This window comes from Camellia sinensis, chromosome 14 (genome assembly GCF_055761805.1).
Source record: "Camellia sinensis isolate YWXY chromosome 14, ASM5576180v1, whole genome shotgun sequence".
Classification (NCBI taxonomy): Eukaryota; Viridiplantae; Streptophyta; class Magnoliopsida; order Ericales; family Theaceae; genus Camellia; species Camellia sinensis.
The window spans coordinates 112,241,734-112,252,420 of record NC_138974.1 but is presented as its reverse complement, the minus strand read 5'-3'; positions in this window follow the sequence as shown (position 1 = coordinate 112,252,420).

Genomic DNA, 10,687 nt, shown 5'->3' with positions numbered 1-10,687 from the left:
ATTCTGTCCACCGTTGCTATCCCAGCTCCTGATGGCCCCCGCTCTAGCTGAGGCTGCTCAATAACATCTGGCTCGTCGCTGAGCCACCCGGTAGCTTCTGTTGACCCTTCCAGATCAAACCAGTTGACAGTCACGCCCCCCGGATCTTGTCCTTTAAAAAATTGAAGGTTAGCAATGTCCTCTTCCAGATTCGCTAGGTCATCTAGCCCTTGATTAGGTCCATCCTCCCGCACTACACAGATCTCTGTCCTCTTCCAGATTCGCCTGGCCTGCTGATGTGAGGTAACCGCTCGAGTTGTAGATGAAGCTCGCAGACCCCTCAGGGTCTGAATGATTATTCCCATCTACCTCCACAGTTGACCTGATTCTATCTTCGATAGCCACCACCACCGCTTCTGGTTGGGTTTGGGAGATGTCCAACATGCACAAGTCAATGTTGTTAGGAATGAACACCTCCAGCTTGGGTAGGTGGGAAGGGGTGATATATATGCTAGGGTCGTATGACACAACCCCAGTTTGGATCAAGTTGATGTGTTTGGGAGGTGGAGCTTAGTTGTGTGGTAGGAGAGGGTTAGTGGTGATATTCGGTTTCTCCGGAGGCACGATCACCCTGTTGTCAACGAGATCCTGAATCTCGTGACGTAATCTATAGCACTGGTCGGTGTCGTGACCATGCTGTTAGTGAAAAGCACAGTATTTTTCCGGGTTATGGGTTGGTGGGAGATTACTTGGTAAGGGTCGCGGCTCTAGGGGCTTCAAGTACCCTTTCCTGATCAAAACCCCCAAAGCTTTGGACAGAGACATATACAGCGGGGTAAAGGTTCTCTGGCCTCGGGGTGGGAATTTGGCTGTTTGCGAGCTACTTCCGGGCGCACCGGTGAATGGTGTAGCTGCAAGGGTTTTTGGGGTGGTGGTGGTGGTGACCATATCTACATCTGAAGATCTGGCAGCTGCAGCACTACTTGTGCCTGCATTCGTACTGCGGTTGAATGCCCTCTTGGTCTGATCTCTTTCATGGTCAATCAGACCTTATTTCATGGCATCCTCGATTTGCACCCCAATCTCATGTAGATCTGCAAAGGTGGGAAGGGGGAGGACGATCATCTTCTGCATGAGCTTAGGTTAGAGGTTGCACACAACCATCCATATTTGGTCCTTGTCGACCGGCCTGATGGTCATCATTGAGGCTTTAGCCCTCCACCGGGTCACAAAATCAGAGAAACTCTCCTTTGGCTCCTGTCTAGTTGTCTCGAGATCACGAATTGTGACCTCGATCTGCGTATTGTAAGAGTATTGAGCTACAAAGGCCTCAGCCATCTCCTCCCAACTTCTGGTAACAGAGTCCTCCAGCTTTGCATACCAAATAGCCGCTACACCCGACAGGGTCCGGCCAAATAGGGAAAGCTTCTGTAATCTGGAGAGGCCCATCGGCCTTAGGATATCTGAAAACAGCTGCAAATCCACCATAGGATTTCCAGACCCGTTGAAACAGTCTATGTGCGGCATTTTAAACTGGTCTGGTAGAGTCACGGCCGAGTCGGTGTATCCATCCTCTATATCTGGAATGGATTTCATGCCTTGAGACTTCTTGAACAACTTTTCTAACTTGCTCACTTTTAGCGTTGTCGGATCCACCTCGAACTCAAATGGTGTATCCCCCAGGTTGGTCTGTGCTTTGGACAGTTGAGGTAGGATTCGAGGCGGAGCCGGCCCCGTTGGAACGTCCGTATTTTCCTGGACGTGTGCTGTCTCCCTGAGTATTGGAACTCTAAGTGAGGGAGGAGGTGGGTGCGAAGCAGATGCCCCGGCATGCTGTGGTTGCTGCTATTGCTGAAGTCTAGCAATCAACTCTGCTTGTTGGGCCACTACTTCTGCTTGACGTGCAACCACTTCTGCTTGGCGGGCAGCATCCCGCTGCATGGCTTGCATAGTCTCCTGGAGCTGACGCATCATCTCTTCCGTACCTGCCATAGGGTGCTGGTCTATCTGAACAACCGGTATATCTGTCCCTGCAGTAGAAACTGAGACCACAGCCTGACTGTTCACTGATGGGTGGACCACTGATCTGGCGACCGCTATACCGATACACTGCGCTTTACTGACCTCCGTCTAGTAACCCGGGGTAAAGAAAGGAACACTGCTTGTCCGTCTATCAAATCCTCGGATCGACGAAGTCTTCAACATCTTACCTAGAATGCCCGGGGAATATCTGCCTCGTCGAAAGCAATGGTGCTAAACTTTAGTCTATTATGGGGATGGTTATTGTTCAATTAACGACAAACAGGTGCCATGGATGGTGAAGTATCGACTTGAAAATTCCAATATTAAAAGGGGGGTTACGTATTGTAAAATGAAGGGGTATCTGAAGTATTCTACGAGTGACATGCTAGAAGATTCGCAAATGAGGGCCCCCACTACCTTGCAAAAATATAAATAAAGCATAATAAGGAAACAACGAGCAGAAAAACGGACAACATAACAGCTTAAATAAAGACAACACACAGTTGGCAAACACAAGCTGAAAGAACTGTTCTCAACCATTGATCACTGTTCCCAAATCACTGTCCCGAATCTGATACCCTCAGGTAAAACTGATTCCCCAAATACTGATGCCCGCAGGCCTGATACCCAGACTTGCAAACTGATACATGCATTCCTGTAGAGGCACACTCTAAAAGCACATAATCAAGCAAGTAAGAGCAAAAAACACCCCTATGAAGGGGTAGGGTTTCCCTGTCCCATCTTGTCAGGAGCAAGGGTTTCACTACGCACACAGCGGTTTCAATCAACCTATAATCGGGTAAGCAACTTGTCCTAGCGTGGAATGGTCACTACGGATTCCGATATGCACTAGGTTGAATGGTCAAAAGGGTGCTTCGGTAAAAATCAAGGCTTGTGTTCCCATCATGGCAGAGCCCGTAACTGGTTAACCTTGTGGCACGCAGCCTCCAGCAAACCATTCAGGAATAGCAAACGGCGAACACGGTGTCTTAGGCGCACTAATGCAAATGTAATGCAAAGAGACACGTAAGTGTAAGCAAAAAAAGATATCATGAGTTCGAGTCAAGTTCTCTAAATCCCCAGCAGAGTCGCCAGAAGCTGTAGACCGCCCCGAGAACTCCGCTCTCCGTGCGCGAGGGCGCGAATCGTTTTGTTCTTAGCTACTACAGTTCAGACTCGTGTCACGGTTCTGAATCTAATCTCACAAAGTACAATGTGAGACCGATAAATCACCAAAGAGTCCAAATCTAGCAAATTGTTTTGGAAAATCGATTTTAATAAAGAAGTGCCAAACATGGACTGTTTTTTCAGATACAGAGTCGCCACCTAAATGTTTTATTTTTGGAAATTTAGGAAACCCTAACTTGTGCCCAAGGCCATGTGTCCGTCATCACCAATGTTGCCTCGGCTCAGGAACTTGGGTACGAGAGGGGAAGGTCATGCAATCCCGCTCGCCTGATTGAAGATCGGCCTTTACTAATATGATATTTTGTTTTTGAAAACACATGTGTTCTTATTCTGATTCATTAGCTAGCTTACTATGTGATGCGCACAGCATACAAGTATAGACTAAATCGCTCAAGTTGGAACAAAACGTCTCATGTTTGTTTGTTTGAAAATGGTTTAGAAGTGCTACTTGCAAGTAGGTGAAGTCGTGGATTTTTCCACCCTCAAGTGGGCTTAGAAAAACATGATTTGCCACTCTCAAGTGGGCTTAAAACGCATATTTTGATGAATTGTTCCAATTCAAGCAATCCAACCTTCACCCACAGACATTCAGGCAGTTAATCACTTAAGCAGTTAGCCTCATGGCAAGCATGCTAACATGGCAACACTTAACACACATGCAGTATGGTAAAGCATAAACACTCACAGTGTACTCCGAGCCAAAACGAGCAACTAGTTAGAAATCATGCACGATCCTAGTTCATGTTAAGATGGCTAATGCAACACATGCAAAAATGCAACTAAAATAGGTTCGGCTATTCTAAGATGTCATGTGAATGTAACTTGATAACATGTTGTTGAACACGTATTCAAGTAAATGTACTGAAATAAAATGTAGTTAGTATGATGCACCGAGCCCGGTGCATGCAAAATAGATGAATGAATGCACACATGCAAGCGGTTACATAAAAGGGAGAAAGAAATAGGGGTTGGAAGACATGCATCACACACACACACGCACGCTTATTACAACAGTTAGCCCTCTCGACGGAGGGTCCGAATGGAAGCTAAGCTATCTAAGCTAAGCTAATTAAACTAATCAAATTAAATAACTAGCTAACACTAAGCTAATTATTACAACACATTAACTAATTAACAGATTAGCTAATTTAATTACAAATTCAAAAGCTAACTAACAAGTAAAGCTAATTACAAATTACAAAGCCTCAGCTCAGTTCTAAGAGTTCGAAGACGCATGCTCGATCGCCTCGCTCAGAAATTCGTTACCATGCCTTATGTTGCCTCTGTTTGCACACTTCTGCACCTCTGAAAATTATGCCAACTTCTATGATGCTTCTGACCTACCTTAGGAACCATCTGAGGGGTAGTCGGCCAAAAGGTGTAGCCATCAGCCAAAGAATAATGGTCATCGACCAATTTCCAGGCTATTGGCCAATTATTGATAGTCGATCAGCACCCTGTATAGCCGATCGACCACTTCTTCTTGCAAACTTCTCCTTTTGCTGCAACAGAGCACAAACAGAGGCATGGCAATGTATTTGCAAGAAAATGTGTGTGCAACCACACTCCTTATCATGTCTAAGTCTCAAAGGTGTGTAGTGCTCAGCTCTCGAGCCCTCAATCACGCATCTCAATGCATGATGGCCAAAGAAGCCGAGTTGCACAAATCAATGCCAAATGAATGCACAAAACACATAAATGCCTTAACCTCTATCATGCATGATCAAGAGGGTCGGCGACCGAGAATTAAGACACGTTTCATCAATTCAAGTATGAAACGTCCCTCGCTCCCCGTGTTTGGACTAACACCATATCCAAACACAATGCAATGCATGCTCAAGATTCTAAACACAATGCGACATACGCACACACAATGTGTAACTCAAGCATGCCAAATGCAATGCAACCTAAACATAGAAACATGCAATATAACTCAAGCATGCAGCAAGATGCAAACAACCATGCAACAATGTCATGCAATGCAACTAGCATGCAACAACATGCAATGTACCAAGCATGCAACAACATGCAAACACATACTCAATGGACTTAAACCAAAAGTGGATAGATCTCAATCGTGCCCAAATCAGTGGCCATAACACCAAAACTAAGGCACCAAAAAGGCAAGACATGCATGCACACATATTGGTCCATAAGCTAGGCAACAATGCACAACCCTTAGAGGCACTCAAAGGGTCAAAGAAGTGGGAGCATGGCAAGTCTATATGCTTTGAAATGTCATGGTAAATGATGCCAAATCATATACATGTCACAAATTAAGCATGTTATGGTGCCCAAAACTCAAAGCTAGCAAAGGGACTTACACCATTGTTATGCAAAGCATGAAGCATATGACCAAGGCAACCCAAAACAGTCCTAGATCATGCCAAAATGAGTCTAAAACATGCATGGAATGGGGCCAAAACAAGCTAGCATGGTGAGCACAAAACATGACGCATACAAGGCCAATGAGGAGGATTACACTGCACCTACCACAACCAAGCATGCGATGACTTCAACCACTAAAATTAGAGTTATATTATGGAAAAATGAGACCAAATACACACTGATATGGCAGCTTACAAGCTTAGGCAAAATGGCATACGCAATGGCTCATTCTTAAGGCATAAAGAACCAACTCCTCAAAGAATTGAAAGAGTGACAAATGTGAGTGCATGACCACACTGCATGCACTGAAATCTCATAACAAATGATGCCAAATCATGTGAATAGCCCAAGCAATGCATGCTAGTGGCTTGGAAACTCAAAGCTAACAAGCTAGATTGAATCATGGCTATTCAAAGCAATGCATGCACGACCAAAACAACATGAAATAGAGCTAGAGCATGCTAAAACATGACCAAAAGCTTGCTGAAGTTAAGCCAAAATCATGCTAGAACGATAATCCAAAGCATGATGCATATTAAGGCAATGAAGAAGATTGCACTACAAGTATATTAAGCATGCAAGTGGCTATTAACCTAACCCAAAACAGAGTCAAGGCATGCTAAAATAACACCAAAAACAAGTGGAGATCAAGCCCACACATGCTAGAAAACCAAGCTCAAACATGAGGCCAATAAGGCAAGCATACAAGACATAAGGAGAAGGGATGACCCGCTCCTATTTGGGACCTCAAAACACAAGTTTTACCACTAAAAATACACAGGATTTCAGTGGTTAAAATGCCAAGAGAAAGTGATCTCAAGGGCCTAAAGTGATGGTGCAAAACAAAGCCAAACAAGGCATGCAAGGGAGTAGATCACCCCAAACACCAAAGAGACCTTAAACAAACATGTTAAGCCTTAAAAATTAGAACTTTTTGTAGTAGAAAGTTAGGCCTAAATAAGCATTCAAATAGGTCCAAAAGTTTAAGCCAAAACAAGGGTTTTAAGGGTTAGAAGCTCACCCTTGTAGAACAACTTTAGAGCAACAACTCCAGCAGCTATCTGAGCTAAAAACCAAACTTTGAGTTCAAACAAAACCCTCAAGTACCTCAGCAACAAGAGCATGGTGTTTCACTATGTGAAGAAAATGCACTGTTGAGTACAAACAAGAACAAGAATAGAGAGAGAGAGAGAAAGAGAGAGAGAGAGAGAGAGAGAGAGAGAGAGAGAGAGGGGAAATATATAGAGAGAGTGATATATAACTTCTATCTCAATTTTTCAAAACCTCTGGAAAGGGAGAGGGGTCTCCCTTCTTATAGAAAATCGCATCTCAAGCTTGTTGAGCAAGCTTGAGACTTGTTTCAATCCCTCCATATACGTGTATGGAGGATGAAATCTGTGCTCACCAACTGTCACAGCTGGCACAAAAATATCTGCAAAAGCAGGTGGAAAGGTCTCAGCCAAAAGATAGAGCCAATCGACCAAAAAGAGCGCCGATCGGCCACCACTAATGGCCGATGGCAAGAAGACAAGGCCGATAAGCACAAGGCTTGGCCAATGGGTTGTAGGGATGGCCAACAAGCCACCCCCTTCCCTCAGAAGCAAAACCACAAGCCCTTGGTCCATAGCCAAGCACAAAACAGACAAGTTGAGAGATCCTAAGGCAAGGCGTGTGGCCGAGACCTTTGGGAACTCAAAACGGACACGAGCATGGATGATCATCAAGTGCTCAAACGATGACGTCCCAGTCTTGAGGACGGTCAAAAATGGGGTGTCTACAGCCACCGGGTCTTCTCTCTCTCTATCTCTCTCTCTCTCTTTGTGTATTGGGGAAGATCCCAGTGATAAATCTGTTGAAACTAGTGATAAATTTGTTTAAGCTAGTGATAAATCAATGATAAATTTGTTTAAACCAGTGATAAATCATTGATAAATTTGTTTAAACCAGTGATAAATTTGCAGTGTTGAGTCTAGGGGTAAAAATGAAAAACACTGTTTGATTTTTTTGAGTAGGACCTGTTGGGTAATAAGACTGGTCCATAGGACCGGCCCGTACTTCCCCCAAAAATATATCCACACTTGTATTAGATGTTTTCAATATGGATCATTTTTCAATTAGTACCTTTTCTTAATATCAGGCCTTTTTGAATATTGAAGGGGCATTTTGGGCTGAAGGTGTTAGGTAACGACCTAACTTGCTTAATACTATGGCTACTCCTAACAAGCATATATTCTCTTAAAATGGACTAGAGCTATAATTTGACTCTAATTTCTTTGAGAACATAATCAGTGACATATAATTAATAAGCAAGCAAGAACCTCACTCCCATATGCTATTGTAGAGACTTGCATCCATGTGGCCATATACCTAGTTTGGTAGTCTCTCTCACATCCTTACAAGATAAATATTATATAAAATAATATACTTACATAATATTTATATAAAATTTATAACAAGAATAATATGATTTGTGAGATTATGATGACATTAGTATATGTTTTCATTGAAAATGAAGACAAACATTATAGGAAAAATGGGTTTAAATGGCGTTTTTTTAACGATGTTTTTTTAAATGCCACTTTTCTTAATATGTACCGATGTTTTATAAAACGTCGCATGTTTCTTTAATTAAAATGGCACCGTTTTATAATAGAAGACGTTTAGAAACGCCTCCAAATGCGATACCTCACGCACTTCCTCTCTCCCTATTTTCAAACTCTTGTTTTGAAACTGAGAATAATTGTCAGACCCAAATCTTGAGTGCTCTCTCTCTCTCTCTCTCTCTCTCTCTCTCTCTCTCTCTAAACTGTTATCATTTTCAGAACGATTTTGAGATTCAGAGCGACTTCAAATTCGAAGCTCCACTGCTACCACCATCTGCACATGTGAGGTGAGTTCCATCATCTCTCTCTCAACCCTCTCTAACCCCTTATCATTCACAGAGATTAAGAGATTCAGACCAGTCTCAGTGATTTCGTCTCAGAGCGATTTCGATTTCGAAGCTCCACCGTCTACTAAGGTGAGCTCCACCATCTCTCTCTCTCTCTCTCTCTCTCTCTCTCTCTCTATATTTCAGGGATTGATGAGTTGTATATGCTCTGTTTCGGTAATTGTTTTTCACTGATGTGTTGCAGATTATTTATGGAAATTGTCACTACTCAATTTTATTTTGCAAGTTCTTATTTGAATTTCTTGAGCACATTAAGTTTTCAATTTTGGATTTGATTGTTTTAACATTGAGCACCTTATTACAAGCTAGATACACTGCTGCTTTTTTTTTTTCCTCCCTCAAAACCAATGATTTCTAGTGATATTGATGGCCTTAATAGTGGTGATTTTATTCATTAAGGTTTAGTCTCTATTTCTTTTCCTTTTCAGTTTTTTCTTTCTTTGTAATAGGTTTATTAACGAAGCTTTAACAAGAGAAGTGTGAGAATGTTGACTTAAGCTTAGGAGAGTTAAATGAATGTTGATCAATTAGAATTTGGAACAAAAAGAAAAAAAAAGAAAAATCCCTTTCCAAAGGACAAGCTTTAAAATTTGGGATATAGGTATGATGCTCTAGAGTTTGGTGGTGGTTTTCTTTTCAAATAGTGATCAATATTTTGGGACGTACTTATTGCTAGGTCTAATGAGAAAGAATTGTTGTAATTGCATTTTACATTAAGGTTGGTTTGAGAATTTTGTTATGTCAACATTATATTTTTTGATAGCTTCTTGGGCTATGTTTTATTGGATTGAAGTGTTCATTTATTAATAGTTTGGTCTTTGTTAATTGATTTAAGAGAGCAATGCATTTCTTGAATCTATCATAATCTACCAAGAGCATTGTAGAAACTTTTGGTTTCTTCATTAATATGCTTCATACTAGTTATGCTTCTAGTATGCCTTATAGTACTGATTTAGATTACACCATCGGGATGCAATCATTAATGGTGCTTGCATGCATAAATAGCCTTAGACCCGTCTAAGAATCTTCATTAGAGATACCTAGTCGTCTTTGATGAAGCTCTTCTTGGATGGTCCAGTTTGGACAGTTTAGGAGCACAAATCTATATTGTAATTAGTAGTTCTACTATTTACAGTCCATCTTGTAGAGATTTCATGTAGCAGCTCTTTATGTTCTCTAGGTGCAAACTAGACAAGTAGTAGTACACCTAGTATATGTCGTGTATTTAGAGAACCATGGGGAGATGCTGCCAAAATTTCATTAAAGCTGAACAAAGCGGTAAGAGCTGCATTTTATAATATAAATTGTGCATTCCTGAATGGGAAAATAGGGTAAACCAACATATTAGAGACCAGTTAGAGGTGAATGATGTCATGTTGCATGCATTATAAGGTACTTAATTGAGGTTAAGATTAATTAAAATGGAATGGTAAATTTAAACTTTGTTGATTTGGCAGTGACATTTGTAGTGTAAGACGGAGTTAGATGGATAAACGTTAGATAAATCAGCATAGGTTCCACCCGGAATACATACAAGGGGTTAAGGAATTTATTAAATTTGCATGCGAAAATAAGCCGTTGTTGAATGAAGTCACATGCCCATGTAAATGGTGTCGTAATATCAAATTAGTGGAGAATGGCCTGTTATAGAAACATTTAATGATCAGCGGGTTTCTTCCAAGTTACACCAGTTGGATTTTTCATGGGAAGAATTTGTCGTCGCCTGTGCCATACAATATGAATGTCGAGCAAACTAATTCGAATGATGGTGATGAAACTTATGAAATACTATACAAGGGATTTGGACTTCCTCCACCAACCTATATTCACGAGGCAGCAAGTTCTGATATTAAACAAGGACCACATGAAAAAACTGAAAAAAAATTTCAAATTATTGAAAGAGGCCAAAAGAGAATTGTATCCTGAGTGTCAGAAGTTTTCAACGCTCTTATTTGTTGTTCGGTTATTGCATATTAGGTGCCTTAGTGGATGGAGTGACAAATCTTTCATGATGTTACTTGAGCTTTTGAAGGATGCGTTCCCAAAGGGTGAAACCTTGCCAAAGGCATTTTATGCAACTAGGAAACTCCTTCAGGACTTGGGACTCGATTATCATATGGTACATGCATGCCTAAGAGATTGTTCATTATATTGGAAGGA